Source organism: Salmo salar, chromosome 09, assembly GCF_965601325.2.
Source record: "Salmo salar chromosome 09, fSalSal1, whole genome shotgun sequence".
In the NCBI taxonomy this organism is placed as follows: domain Eukaryota; kingdom Metazoa; phylum Chordata; class Actinopteri; order Salmoniformes; family Salmonidae; genus Salmo; species Salmo salar.
The window spans coordinates 25,786,610-25,801,886 of record NC_138299.1 but is presented as its reverse complement, the minus strand read 5'-3'; the positions used below and the strand labels follow the sequence as shown (position 1 = coordinate 25,801,886).

At 42.6% G+C, this 15,277-nt stretch overlaps 1 pseudogene; it reads left to right on the top strand.

The window, feature by feature from the left end:
* Positions 1 to 6,025: 6,025 nt before the first annotated feature.
* On the top strand, positions 6,026 to 13,426 carry LOC106610917 (estrogen receptor beta-like; annotated as a pseudogene).
* Positions 13,427 to 15,277: the final 1,851 nt, after the last annotated feature.

Here is a 15,277-nt window from a genome sequence, read left to right as displayed (position 1 = left end):
GTGCATATGACACCGGACTGGTGTCACGCACCTCAGCACGCCCGCTCTGCAGCAATCTCAATGCCACCACCTCTCTCCGGAATCTTGCGTCGAGTTCCTCACTTGTCTCCCTGACTGGCTCACCCCTCATTTCTCCACGGTAAGCACGAGGAGTTGGCTCAGGTCCCAAACCTGTCTCCACCAAACTCCCTGTGTGCCCCCCCCCCAAAAAAAATATTTTTGGAGCTGCCTCTCAGGCTTCCGTCGTTGCCATGCTAGTTCCTCGTATTGTCGCCGTTCCTCTCTCGCTGTCTCCGCCTGCTTGCCTTGATGGTATAACGCCTCGTAATATCGCCGTTCTGCTCTCGCTGCTTCAATTTCTTCCTTTGGATGGCGATACTCCCCGGGCCTTGTCCAGGGTCCTGCCCCATCCAGGATTTCCTCCCAGGTCCAGTCCTCCTGACCACGCTGCTTGGTCTGTTGGTGGTGGGAGATTCTGTCACGTTTGTCTGAAGAATGGGACCAAGGCGCAGTGTGTGTATCATTCCACATTTTATTATAACTGTGAAACTTTGTAAGACATACAAATAAACAAATAAACAAAACAACAAACTGTGATGAAGACGTGCAACATACACTTACTCAAAATAATCTCCCACAAACCCAGGTGGGAAAAACAACCACTTAAATATGATCCCCAATTCGAGACAACGATGACCAGCTGCCTCTAATTGGAGATCATCCCAAAAAACAACAACATAGAAATACAACAACTAGAACCCCACATAGAAATACATAAACTAGACAAAAAACCCAACACAGAAAAAAGAAACTAGAACCAACATAGACATAAATAAACTAGACAAAACCCTCTGTCACGCCCTGACCTACTCTACCATAGAAAAATAAAAGCCTTCTATGATCATTACGTGACAATGGCGCTACCCATACCTCTAACAAATGTTGTTCAAGATCAAAATACTTAAAATAGAGTGCTTGCAGTTGCATCAAAAATCCCCTAGCAATCCCACCAGGCCATGTTGGAAGACCAGTCAGTCTGTTGGAAGTCCTCCAATCCCCCACATGGCTGGGTGTGTTTTTCTATGACCGGAAGCTTTGGGAAGATTGCCCACATTATTTCGTTTTTTTTCTAATGATCGAGAAAACGGAGGCAGTGGAAGAACCTATTCAAATTATATTTTGAAAATGATAGAGGAACTTTGTGTGCAGGCGAACTCAAATGAGCTGCTAACATAATGTGTTTGCTAGCTAGCTTTACATTTTTTTAATGTATTTTTACCTTTATTTAACTAGGCAAGTCAGTTAATAGCAAATTCGTATTTACAATGATGGGCTACACCAGCCAAACCCAGACGACGCTGGGTCAATTGTGCACTCCCAATCACGGCCGTTGTGATACAGCCTGGATTCGAACCAGGGTGTCTGTAGAGACACCTCTAGCACTGAGATGCAGTGCCTTAGACCGCTGCGCCACTCGGGAGCAAAGTGAATTAAATATCACCTGCTAGCTAACTTAATATTAGCTACCTATCTTGATGTATTTATTGTTGTAACTCGAAATGCATTTGTAGCTATGTAGCTATGTTAGTTATAGCTAGTAGTAGTAGTAGCCAGTTAGCTATGCTAACTAAAAACCATGGAAGATGGTGAAAGGATTCGCTAGCATTACTAGCTGTCAGAAGGGAGAGTAGGCTGGATAGGGCATGTACCTATAGTAATTCTGGATAGGGCATGTACCTTTGTGGGAGGACATTATGAAAAAATTATCCAGTTCCAATCCTTAGCATGAACCTATGAGGACAGAGAGATATAGCAACATAATATTCAGTGCTGTCTAATTTGAGTATTATGCAGCCTGATTCGTTGTGATGTTTTCAGTGGCGACCTGTAATTTAGAGCCCCACTTGTTAGCAAAAAAATACAAATTAATGTATATATCTACACACACACACACACACACACACACACACACACATACACTGTGTGTATATATATACAGTTGAAGTCGGAGGTTTACACACATCTTAGCCAAATACCTTTAAACTCAGTTTTTCACAATTCCTGACATTTAATTCTCGTAAAAATTCCCTGTCTTAGGTCAATTAGGATCACCACTTTATTTTAAGAATGTGAAATGTCAGAATAATAGTAGAGAGAATGATTTATTTCAGCTTTTATTTCTTTCATCACATTCCTAGTGGGTTGCATTGCCTTTAAATTGTTTAACCTGGGTCAAACGTTTTGGGTAGCCTTCCACAAGCTTCCCACTATAAGTTGGATGAATTTTGGCCCACTCCTCTTGACAGAGCTGGTGAAACTGAGTCAGGTTTGTAGGCCTCCTTGCTCGCACACCCTTTTTCAGTTCTGCTCACAAATGTTCTATAGAGTTGAGGTCAGGGCTTTGTGATGGCCACTCCAACATCATGACTTTGTTGCCCTTAAGCCATGTTTCCACAACTTTGGAAGTATGATTGGGGTCATTATCCATTTGGAAGACCCATTTGCGTCCAAGCTTTACCTTCCTGACTGATGTCTTGAGATGTTGCTTCAATATAACCACGCAATTTTCTTACCTCATGATGCCATCTATTTTGTGAAGTGCACCAGTCTCTCCTGCAGCAAAGCACCCCCACAACATGATGCTGCCACCCCCGTGCTTCACGGTTGGGATGGTGTTCTCTGCCTTGCAAGCCTCCCCCTTTTTCCTCAAAACATAACAATGGTCATTATGGCAAACAGTTCTATTTTGTTTCATCAGACCAGAAGACATTTCTCCAAAAAGTACGATCTTTGTCCCTATGTGCAGTTGCAAACCGTAGTCTGGCTTTTCTATGGCGGTTTTGGAGCAGTGGCTTCTTCCTTGCTGAGCGGCCTTTCAGGTTATGTCGACATTGGACTCGTTTTACTGTGGATATAGATACTTTTGTACCTGTTCCCTCCAGCATCTTCACAAGGTCCTTTGCTGTTGTTCTGGGATTGATTTGCACTTTTCGCACCAAAGTACGTTCATCTCTAGGAGACAGAACGCATCTCCTTCCTGAGCGGTGTGACAGCTGCGTGGTCCTATGGTGTTTATACTTGCGTACTATTGTTTGTACAGATGAACGTGGTACCTTCAGGCATTTCAAAAATTTTCCCAAGGATGAAACAGACTTATGGAGGTCTACAGTTTTTTTCTGAGGTCTTGGCTGATTTCTTTTGATTTTCCCATGATGTCAAGCAAAGAGGCACTGAGTTTGAAGGTAGGCCTTGAAATACATCCACAGGTACACCTCCAATTGACTCAATTAGCCTCTCAGAAGCTTCTAAAGCCATGACATCCTTTTCTGGAATTTTCCAAGCTGTTTAAAGGCAGTCAACTTAGTGTGTGTAAACTTCTGACCCACTGGAATTGTGATACAGTGAATTATAAATGAAATAATCTCTCTGTAAACAATTGTTGGAAAAATGACTTGTGTCATGCACAAAGTAGATGTCCTAACCGACTTGCCAAAACTATAGTTTGTTAACAAGAAATTTGTGGACTTGTTGAAAAACAAGTTTTAATTACTCCAACCTAAGTGTATGTAAACTTCCGACATCAACTGTATTTGCTCTTTATCAAAAAACAGCAGGACTTACAGCCACTTAGCTGTTGTTGTCGGAAGAATTAATGTGGTGGTCTTCCAACATGGCCGGCAGAAGGCATCGTACGTCATCTGCAAGCCCTCTATATACAGTAGATGTTCTGTGTTACATGTTTAGTATTAGTGGATTGAATACATCTCTTTGCTCAGCTTTTCTTCCTGAAGTGTTTCCATTCCCCTTTCATATTGTCTATGATGGGACCAGAGGTTTTTTAATCAGATCACAGGGTTTTAAAAAACTCCTGGAGAAACTTTTGGCCTTCGGTAGGACGAAAACGCAGTCAGACTGCAGCAACCTTGCACTTCATATTAATTATATTGTAATTATATTTTAAAGAAGGACTAGGGGGGTTTCCTATACACAGACAAAGAGAAAGCCGGTTTGCATATAGTCCTGTCTTACTGAACTGTAGGCCTAATAGAACATTTACTCACAGTCTATGTCAGCTAGATAGCCCAAACAAATGGGCTATAAATACAAAACGTTACCGCTTCATGTACCCTGGCCAGAGAGACAGGGCGCATAGTAGGCTAGACTATGCAGCTGCTGCTGTTAGTAGCCTATAGTTGATCAGACTGAAAAATAGTCTCGCTTCCATGCAATACAACATGTCAGATCGCTAATGTTTAGGTGTAGGCCTATAAACTGCTACATTTATGTAAGAGTTTTTGCTTGTGTGAGGGATGTGTTATAACGCTTGCTAATAAATACCAGATGAAAGTGTAGTGCGCCTTTATATTTGTGCGTTGCATCGGTCCGCGCAACATGCGATTTTGGTGAATCTGATTTGTTCAAGACACACAAAGAGCCTGCCGCAGCACTCTGATGTGAAGAAGTGAATCGGTCTAAGAAAAACAGCACTTTGTCCCTCTTTTAACACTTTACATCGATATATTTTATTCAACTAAAGCAAAAGTGTTGTGTTGCTGCCATACCTGATTGAAAATTGCTGAGGAAAATGCTTCCTCGCCACGTTTTCCGGCGGCCCTGGCTGTGCTGTCCTCTACCTGTGCTGTTGGTAGCTGTGTTATTCACTTTGACCCTGATTAACGTGCTGATGGCCTGTTTGTCCCAGCCTAATAACACAGTATTTTACCTATAGTATATGTAAAAACTGAATACCTACATAAAAACTCCTTATGTTGCACCTAGTTATATTATTTATATATGAGTATTGAACATGTTCTATTATTAAATATAAGTAGGCCTATAGACTTTGTGCAAACTCGGATTCATGCAACATGGACATTTTGCGTGCTTCTCATCCATGTGACCCAGTGTTTAACCCCACATGCATAAAGTTAGGGCCATAACCTGCGTCCAGTAAATCAAGGCACCAGCCAACCGCCTGTATGTGTTTATGATTCTTTTACGATTGTGCATGTCACTCATCAGAGGTAGAAAGGAAAGGCAAGCAAATGTATTGTGCATAATTTCCAGGAGGCGACGGTGCAATGATGCTTTCTCTTCCATACACTAGGCATGAATTCCATCTGGCTCTGATCTATCTTAGCTGTGCTATACTCCAGGGGATAGAGATGGGCAGACTCTAGCCAGCTAGCTAGCTAGCTATCAAAAATGTGTTAGCTACCTATCATAGCCTGGCTTTTAGTATCCAGCTGAACATATTGAACAGAGCAAAAATCTATCAAGCTAGCACAGCTGAGTCAGTCACACACACACACACACACACACACACACACACACACACACACACACACACACACACACACACACACACACACACACACACACACAATACACACACACACACACACACACACACACACACAATACACACACACACACACACACACAATACACACACACACACACACACACACAATACACACACACACAATACACACACATACACACAGCATGTTTCTTGGGAAGGCCTTCGGGGTGCAGAGGGAGATGCAACGTATGGACAATCTCGCTGATTCCAAGGATTATAACATTTAGGGGACAAATTAATAAAGTGAGGGAATTAATTAATATGTTTAGGGAAATAAATATTCAGGGTATTAATAAAAACAAAAAACTGAGGGAACAAATAAAAAAAACAGAGGGAACTCTTTTGCCTGGCTGTTTTTTTTTTCTTCGTCACCATGACTCCTAAGGGACTCCTTAAATTAATTCAAATAATGATCAAATAGTTTTTGTTGAGGAGGATGAGTGAAGATAACATTATCATTGAGTGACTTGGTGTGCACTTGAGAATATCTATGTGGTATTTGAGTGTGACTCCGTATCCATTTTCTCTATCCCGCTCTCTATCCCACTCTCCACCCCTCCCTCCATACTGCAGATGGACTTCTCTCTGACTGGGTCCAGTGAGCTATGCAATAGACATCATCAGCAGCAGCCACAACTTCAGCCCAACGTTAGCCCCAGCATGGCCTGTTTCCCTGGGAGTGGGACTGACACTTCTCCCCTGCTCCAGGTCCAGAAGGTGGGCTCCATCAAGGCCCTGGACTCCTGCCCACCATTTACAGCCCCTCAGTGGCATGGAGAGCTCCAGCCACTGCATCCCCTCTTCCCACACAGGCAGCAGCCATGATTACAGCTCTCTAGCCTTCTACAACCACTCTACGCTGGGCTACAGCAGACCAACCATCTCTGACAGCCCCTCTCCGTGTCCCCCACTCAGTCTCCCTCTCTGCTGGCCCCCCCATGACCATGGCCAGCACAACATGCCCTCGCTGATCCAGCACTGTCCCCAACCCTTGGTGTACAGCAATCCCAACCACCACGCCCCCTTTGTAGAGCCTAAACCCCACAACCTCAACCTCACCCCCAGCAGGTAGCTACTGTCTTCCAGCATCTGACACTGACACACCCGTTTGTATCTTTCAATCTTTACACCTGTCTTATTTGACCTTTGCTTGTCTCCTGTAACATCTCAGATGGGTAAACAAAAGGAGACAGCCTCTTAGCAAAACATAGGCTCCTATTTTGGAGTTTGTGTGTTACAGTGTGATTGATGTTCCTTCTCATAGCCCTCTCCTCCACCCTACCAAGCTTCCGGGGAAGAAACTCTGTGCCGTATGTAATGACCATGCTTCGGGCTACAATTACAACGTGTGGTCTTGTGAGGGCTGCAAGGCCTTCTTCAAGAGGAGCATCCAAGGTAGGACCAACAGGGGAGCTGTGTGGTGTCATTACAGTGTCTCTGCCCTGGGGACTGGGGTCATGGTGTCCACTGCTGAGTCTAATCACTGTGTTCTCTGCTGAGACCTCATTATATCCTGTTTTACCTACTGTACTATAGGTCTCCAAGGATTATCTGCAGTCTATTATGTAGTAATACGGTTCATTGTAGGTCGATCAGATGTGATGTATACAATTCATGTAATATCTCCCAATGTCAAGCTCTATCTTTTCTAGGGCACAATGACTACATTTGTCCAAGGACTAACCAGTGCACTATCGACAAGAACCTCCGTAAAAGATGCAAGTCCTGCCGCCTACGCAAGTGTTATGAAGTGGGCATGAAGACGTGTGGTAGGCAGCCATCGTCGTGTGGTAGGCAGCCATCTACTCTCTCTCACTAGCTGGGTTGTGAAACCCAACCTTACGTAGTCAAACGTGTGAGCTGTGAGCCTGTGAGCTTGTAGAAGTATCTGTCGGAGTGAAATCCATCAGTTGTTTGTCTGTGCTGTTGTTCAAGTATGAGGCCAGAGCGCTACAGTTACAGGGGGGCGAGGCACAGGCATGTACCTCATGGGCAGGCGTCACCAGGCGGGCTGGTGGGGGTCGGTGCCAGGGCCCAGAGGAATCTGGTGGGGGGCTCCCTCCCCTGGCTGGAGTTGCACCACTCATCCCTGACCCCTGAACAGCTGATATCCTGCATCATGAATGTGGAGCCGCCAGAGATCTACCTGATGGAGGACGTAAAGAGGCCCTTCACTGAGGCCAGCATGATGATGTTACTCACCAAACTGGCCAACAAGGAGCTGTTCCTCATGATCAGCTGGGCCAAAATGATCCCTGGTGAGACACCGTGTGTGTGTGTGTGTGTGTGTGTGTGTGTGTGTGTGTGTGTGTGTGTGTGTGTGTGTGTGTGTGTGTGTGTGTGTGTGTGTGTGTGTGTGTGTGTGTGTGTGTGTGTGTGTGTGTCAGCTTGAGTGCAGAACATGTTCAAGGTTTGGTTGATGCCTCAGGTTTATATGTGAGATGCAGTAGGTATGTCTAAAGAAAGAAAGACTACCTGGCTGGCTGGCTGTAGACCCTACCCTACTTCTATATCTACTAACTGTGATCAGTACTGTAGTAGTTGGCCCTTAGCCTTCTCATTACCCCATGTACTGCAGCCAGCCACACGGCTGTGTAGTCCCGAGGGACAGGAAATCATACAGGCTATGAAGGGGTTACTCCTCCTCTCTACCCTGCTACAGAGCATATTTCTCCCCTCACTCATGGTTGTAGAAATGAGCCCAGCAGGTGTCCTCTCAGGGGAGATGGGTCTGAGTTCACACACTTTTTTGTCTGAAATGGGGCTTTGGGGGTTTGGTGAAATAAGGAGATGTGAAAATTAGCTTGTATTGTCAGTTATAAAGAAGAACAAAAACTCTACAGACTAGCTGTGTATTGTGGATTTGCTCCAGAGAGCACTGCAATTTCATTAATGCAAGGTTCTTCAGCATTCGGCTTTGTTCCAATATCCATCCTTCAGTACTTGTCCAGCTAAGACTGTTGTGCGCTTTATGGTGTTCCTAGTCTATCAGGGCTTTACTATGCATTTCATCTGTCCTTTATTAGTCCCTTTAAATGTAGGGGCCCTTAGGGAGTGAACGTTTATAATAAGGTTTACATGGAGAAAATTGGAACTCTCTAAAATGAAAATGGATGGCCCTCCCTTCGGCAAAATATATTTTACCTAAACTCTAACCACTATGGACAAGAGTAGGGGTGTAAAGATCTCTTTCATAGTTAAAGCATTGCATGATTCAATCATCATATTTGCAGGTCCAAGTAAAAATGGCCTTTTATTAAAATTAGATGTAATTCTATGTCATTTTAGATATTAGTTGAATCAATTTTTAATACCACACAAATTACCGAAATTACAGGCTAAGAATGGACAGAGAGATTGGCCTATGTGTTCATTTTATCATATTTCTCCAATGCCAAATGAGTGTGTCTTGTTTGCAACGAAACTGTCCCTGTTTAAATATTGTAATATTAAAAATTAAATATAATTCTAAATGACCAACTGGCTTAATTTACAAATTAGTAACAATGTCTTACCCCATGTCCAAGAATGGCCTTTTTCTCTCTAATTTTACGTTATTTGAAAACAAAATAATCTCCAAAATACTGTTATTTTTAAAACAAAGCGATTATTATTCATTTAGAATGATATAAAAGTCCCTTGGATATTCTCACAGATATATTACTAACCCTGTTATTTGCAGGACAATACACCACCGTTCAATACACCACCGTTCAAAAGTTTGAGGTCACTTAGAAATGTTCTTGTTTTTTAAAGAAAAGGCAATTTTTTGTCCATTAAAATAACATCAAATTGATCAGAAATACAGTGTAGACATTGTTAATGTTGTAAATGACTATTGTAGCTGGAGTCTCAACGTCAACAGTGAAGAGACGACTCCGGGATGCTGGCCTTCTAGGCAGAGTTGCACCTGTTCTGCCTGCGCCCACCTGCCTGACCATTCAGCCTGCCCTGACCTCAAGCTTACCTGCCCCCCTGTACCTTTCGGACTCTGACCTGGTTAACCTCTTACATCTAGACGTTCCGCTAGCGGAACACCTGCTCAAATATCCAATGATAGGCGTGGCGCGAATTACAAATTCCTCAAAAATACAAAAACAATTTTTCAAACATATGACTATTTCACGGCATTTTAAAGACAAGACTCTCCTTTATCTAATCACACTGTCCGATTTCAAAAAGGCTTTACAGCGAAAGCAAAACATTAGATTATGTCAGCAGAGTACCCAGCCAGAAATAATCAGACACCCATTTTTCAAGCTAGCATATAATGTCACAAAAAACAAAACCACAGCTAAATGCAGCACTAACCTTTGATGATCTTCATCAGATGACACACCTAGGACATTATGTTATACAATACATGCATGTTTTGTTCAATCAAGTTCATATTTATATCAAAAAACTGCTTTTTACATGTGCTTTCACCGAAAAGCTATTTTAAAATCGGACATATCGAGTGCATAGAGGAGTTCTGTATCTATAATTCTTAAAATAATTGTTATGCTTTTTGTGAACGTTTAATCGTGAGTAATTTAGTAAATTCACCGGCAGTGTTCGGTGGGAATGCTAGTCACATGCTAGTCACATGCTAATGTAAAAAGCTGGTTTTTGATATAAATATGAACTTGATTGAACAAAACATGCATGTATTGTATAACATAATGTCCTAGGGTTGTCATCTGATGATCATCAAAGGTTAGTGCTGCATTTAGCTGTGGTTTGGGTTTATGTGACTTTATATGCTAGCTTGAAAAATGGGTGTCTGATTATTTCTGGCTGGGTACTCTGCTGACATAATCTAATGTTTTGCTTTCGTTTTAAAGCCTTTTTGAAATCGGACAGTGTGGTTAGATTAAAGAGAGTCTTGTCTTTAAAATGGTGTAAAATAGTAATATGTTTGAAAAATTGAAGTTTTTGCATTTTTGAGGAATTTGAATAACGCGCCACGGGATTACACTGGCTGTTGAGTAGGTGGGACGCAAGCGTCCCACCTAGCCCATAGAGGTTAAGGAACATGTGACTTGGATACTCTTCCAACGCCATTAATCTCTCCCCTGTTTCTGACTGCTAGTAAACACTTGACATACCTCCCAGAAGATTGGGACCTGAGTGACGGTAAACGTAAAGTGTCAGAAGGTGGCTGCTTATCAACCGTTGGGACCCAAAGTTTACACCGTAACATGGGTGTTCACAAACGGGTGGCGTGTAGATCGGCCTTGGGATGAGCGATGTGTACCTAACTTGAGCACAGGAAAGTATTATCCACAGTTACCAACTGTAGCAGAACACAGGAGGTCATTGGAGATGTTGGTGGCTAAGAACCAGGGAATTAACTGGGAAACAGGTAGGGAGTATTTGAAAGGTTCAGTCCTAGGCTTATCAGTAAACCCGAAGATAATAGGAGAGCAGGAGACAGATTCCGGGCAATAGCTATTCCCACTGCAGTCGCTGTAGGGACAGTAACTGAAGGAACAGTACTAGTAGCGAAGGATGCTATATTGACAGCATGGAATTGGACTACGGTGCAAATGAGGGGTATTGTGAGATATGTGTCAGGGGCACTGTTAGTAATAGCAGGGGTTACTTTGGTGATATTGTTGGGATATCATGTGCTGAGGGCATTGATGTTAAAATGACTACCGTCATTTCCGGACTATTGAGCGCACCTGAATATAAGCCGCACCCACTGAATTAAAAAATATATATTATTTTGAACATAAATAAGCCGCACATGTCTATAAGCCGCAGGTGCCTACCGGTACATTGAAACAAATTAACTTTACACAGGCTTTAACGAAACACGGCTTGTAACAAAAATAAATAGGCTTTAACGTAACACGGCTTGTAGCAAAAATAAATAGGCTTTAACGAAACACGGCTTGTAACAAAAAATAAAAGATTAGCAGTAAACAGTAGCCTACCAAGAAAGTCATTGGTCACTATCTTCCTCCTCCTGTGCACTGAAACCACTGAAGTCATCTCCTTCGGTGTCGGAGTTGAATAGCCTCAGAATTGCTTAATCCGATATTGGATCGTTTTCATTGTCGCTCTCGTCACTTTCATCCGGAGGCAAATCCCCCGCTGCCAGATCAATCGCCTTCAACTTGAAAGCTGCATCATATGCATTTCTCTGTGTCTTTGCCATGATGAGGGTGACAAAATGACTACCGTAATCAGAATGATGGGAAGTTTGAGCACGCTCGATTTAATCTAAACAGTAAACAAAAAAGTTGTTAGACCTTAACCCGTTCGGCAATTTCATTGGTCTAATGAAAGCTTCATGCCGCCAAAAAACTGAGCACGTCACAGAATGTTTTTTTATTTTTTATTTGAAAGCGGGAAAAATCCATATATTAGCCGCGTCATTGTTTAAGCCGCGAGGTTCAAAGCGTGGGAAAAAAGTTGCGGCTTATAGCCCGGAAATTACGGTACACAGTGTTGAGTTACCTCAAGATGAGGTAAAATTGATTAAGCCTAACGCACGTATATATCGGGTGGCTATGTAGGAAGATGATGGGGAGCAAAGTGAGAATGACATGGCTTGGGAACACATCTTGGATCCTGTAGTCTGACGGGGAAGACTGGGCGAAAGCAGGAGGAGGCTTTTTAGGGATTTCATTTTTGCCAACCTCAAAGTATCCTGAAGGCATAGTCCGGCTAAGAGAGAGGGGGAATTGTCATGCTATCAAGCTTTGGATTGTTATGCATATATAATTGTGCAAGTCTTAACACGTTTGTCACGCCCTGATCTGTTTCACCTGTTCCTGTGATTGTCTCCACCTCCTCCAGGTGTCACTAATTTTCCCCAGTGTATTTATCCCTGTGTTTCCTGTCTCTCTGTGCCAGTTCGTCTTGTATGTTTAGTCAAGTCAACCAGCGTGTTTTTCCCGTACTCCTTTTCTATTCTCTTTTTATAGTCCTCCCGGTTCTGACCCCTGCCTGACTCTGGACTACTTTCCTGCCTGCCCTGACCTTGATTCTGCCTGCCCTTCGGTACCTATTGGACTCTGATCTGGTTTTGACCTTTTTGCCTGTCCACGACCATTCTCTTGCCTACCCCTTTGGATTATTAAACATTGTAAGACTCCAACCATCTGCCTCCTGTGTCTGCATCTGGGTCTCGCCTTGTGCCTTGATAGGAACCAGAAGGAGTAAATGGAGAAAGTCAAAAGCTCCAGCGGAAATGGAGGATGTCAAAAGCTCCAGCTGAAATGTCATTCTGTTGTACAATGAGAAATGGAAATAAGAGTGTTCATAGTGTTATTATAAAATAGAAGCCATAAGTCTCGGAGTTGTAAACCTAATCATTAATTGTGAATGTTAATCATGTTTTTGTTCATGTTTTACTTTTTGTTCATTTATAAGTAATTTCCAAGTTTATATAATGTTGAACAGTTTGGTGTTAATGTTCAAAAGTGGGGACTGATGGGTTCTGACTTCTAAACTCGAAATATGAAATATCCCTATTCATGTCACTGAGGGAGGGCAATGCAGAACGTTTACATTCGGTCAGAATATGTTATTGTTAGATGGGAAGGAGAAGGGCCACAGTCTGGTACAAGTCAACAGGACAGCCGTGAGTGAGAAATTTCAGCTGAGGTCAGGTCAGATGAAGTGAGGAAGAACAGATATCACTAAAGTTGTTCTGTCTAGCAACAGAGGTGTATTGGCTGTTCAGATGTGTAAGGAGGAGACTCAGCATAGGAGTAAGGGTTAAATACCAGTACTTGTGTGAATATGTCTTGGTCTGTTTAGCTGTCTGACCCTATGGTTGAATACATTTGGTTTGAGCTTTTATAGTTGTCTGTCAGTTTTTACTCAGTTTATTTAGAACCTATCAAGAGGCAGGTAGTATGGTGACTTACTGCTGATGGAAGGCGGGTACTGGTGGTGTGGGTGGGAGAGGAGCTCAGGCCCCAGATAATGTCCCTGGGAACATGCGTTCTCTCCTGGGGCTTAGGGGAGTGCAAGCTGGGGAGGTCAGCCACCGACTTCACTGGGATGGGGAACAAGAGTACGAAGGAAGTCAGACTCAAGCAAGATGGTTCTCGGTTGTAGGTTCACTAAGAGGTCATGGCAGTTGGGCACCACTATGGTCACTTTGAGATTCACTTATGCTACAAACACAGAAAACATTCTAAACCTTAATGCGTACACACTTGACCAAAGGAGATTCCATGACAATGCCATGACAACTGTTTACATGTATGCACCAAACAATTACATTTACATTACATTTAAGTCATTTAGCAGACGCTTTTATCCAGAGCGACTTACAAATTGGTGCATTCACCTTATGATATCCAGTGGAACAACCACTTTACAATAGTGCATCTAAATCTTTTAAGGGGGGGGGGGGGGGGGGGGGGTTAGAAGGATTACTTTATCCTATCCTAGGTATTCCTTAACCTGTTGGGGCTAGGGGGCAGTATTTTCACGGCTGGATAAAAAAAACGTACCCGATTTAATCTGGTTACTAATCCTACCCAGTAACTAGAATATGCATATACTTATTATATATGGGTAGAAAACACCCTAAAGTTTCTAAAACTGTTTGAATGGTGTCTGTGAGTATAACAGAACTCATTTGGCAGGCCAAAACCTGAGAAGATTCTGTACAGGAAGTACCCTGTCTGACCATTTCTTGGCCTTCTTGATTATCTCTATCCAATACAGGGGATCTCTGCTGTTAGGTGACACTTCCTACAGCTCCCATGGGCTCTCAGAAGGCGGCAAAAAGCTGAATGATATGGAGGCAGCCCCTGGCTGAAAAACATTAGCGCGTTTGGATAGTGGCCGGTCACAGTACTATGAGACTCAGGCTCGTGCACGAGTCAACCCCATGTTTTTATTTTCGTTCGTCTCTGAACCTAAACAGAGATTCCCGGTCGGAATATTATCGCTTTTTTACGAGAAAAATGGCATAAAAATTGATTTTAAACAGCGGTTGACATGCTTCGAAGTACGGTAATGGAATATTTAGAATTTTTTTGTCACGAAATGTGTCGTGCGCGTGACCCTTATTTACACTTCGGATAGTGTCTTGAACGCACGAACAAAACGCCTCTGTTTGGATATAACTATGGATTATTTTGAACCAAACCAACATTTGTTATTGAAGTAGCAGTCCTGGGAGTGCATTCTGACGAAGAACACCAAAGGTAATCAAACTTTTCTAATAGTAAATCGGAGTTTGGTCAGGGCTAAACTTGGTGGGTGTCTAAATAGCTAGCCGTGATGGCTGGGCTATCTACTCAGAATATTGCAAAATGTGCTTTCCCCCGAAAAGCTATTTTAAAATCGGACACCTCGATTGCACAAAGGAGTTCTGTATCTATAATTCTTAAAATAATTGTTATGTTTTTTGTGAACGTTTATCGTGAGTAATTTAGTAAATTCACCGGAAGTGTTCGGTGGGAATGCTAGTTCTGAACGTCACATGCTAATGTAAAAATCTGTTTTTTGATATAAATATGAACTTGATTGAACAAAACATGCATGTATTGTATAACATAATGTCCTAGGAGTGTCATCTGATGAAGATCATCAAAGGTTAGTGCTGCATTTAGCTGTGGTTTTGGTTTTTGTGACATATATGCTTGCTTTGAAAATGGCTGTGTGATTATTTTTGGCAGGGTACTCTCCTGACATAATCTAATGTTTTGCTTTCACTGTAAAGCCTTTTTGAAATAGGACAATGTGGTTGGATTAACGAGAGTCTTATCTTTCAAATGGTAAAATAGTCATATGTTTGAGAAATTGAAGTTATAGCATTTTTGAGGTATTTGTATTTCGCACCACGCGATTCCACTGGCTGTTGAATAGAGTGGGACGCTGACGTCCCACTGGCCCAGACAGGTTAAAGAAGCAATAAATCTGGCCTTCTTTAGACTAGTTGTGTATCTGGAG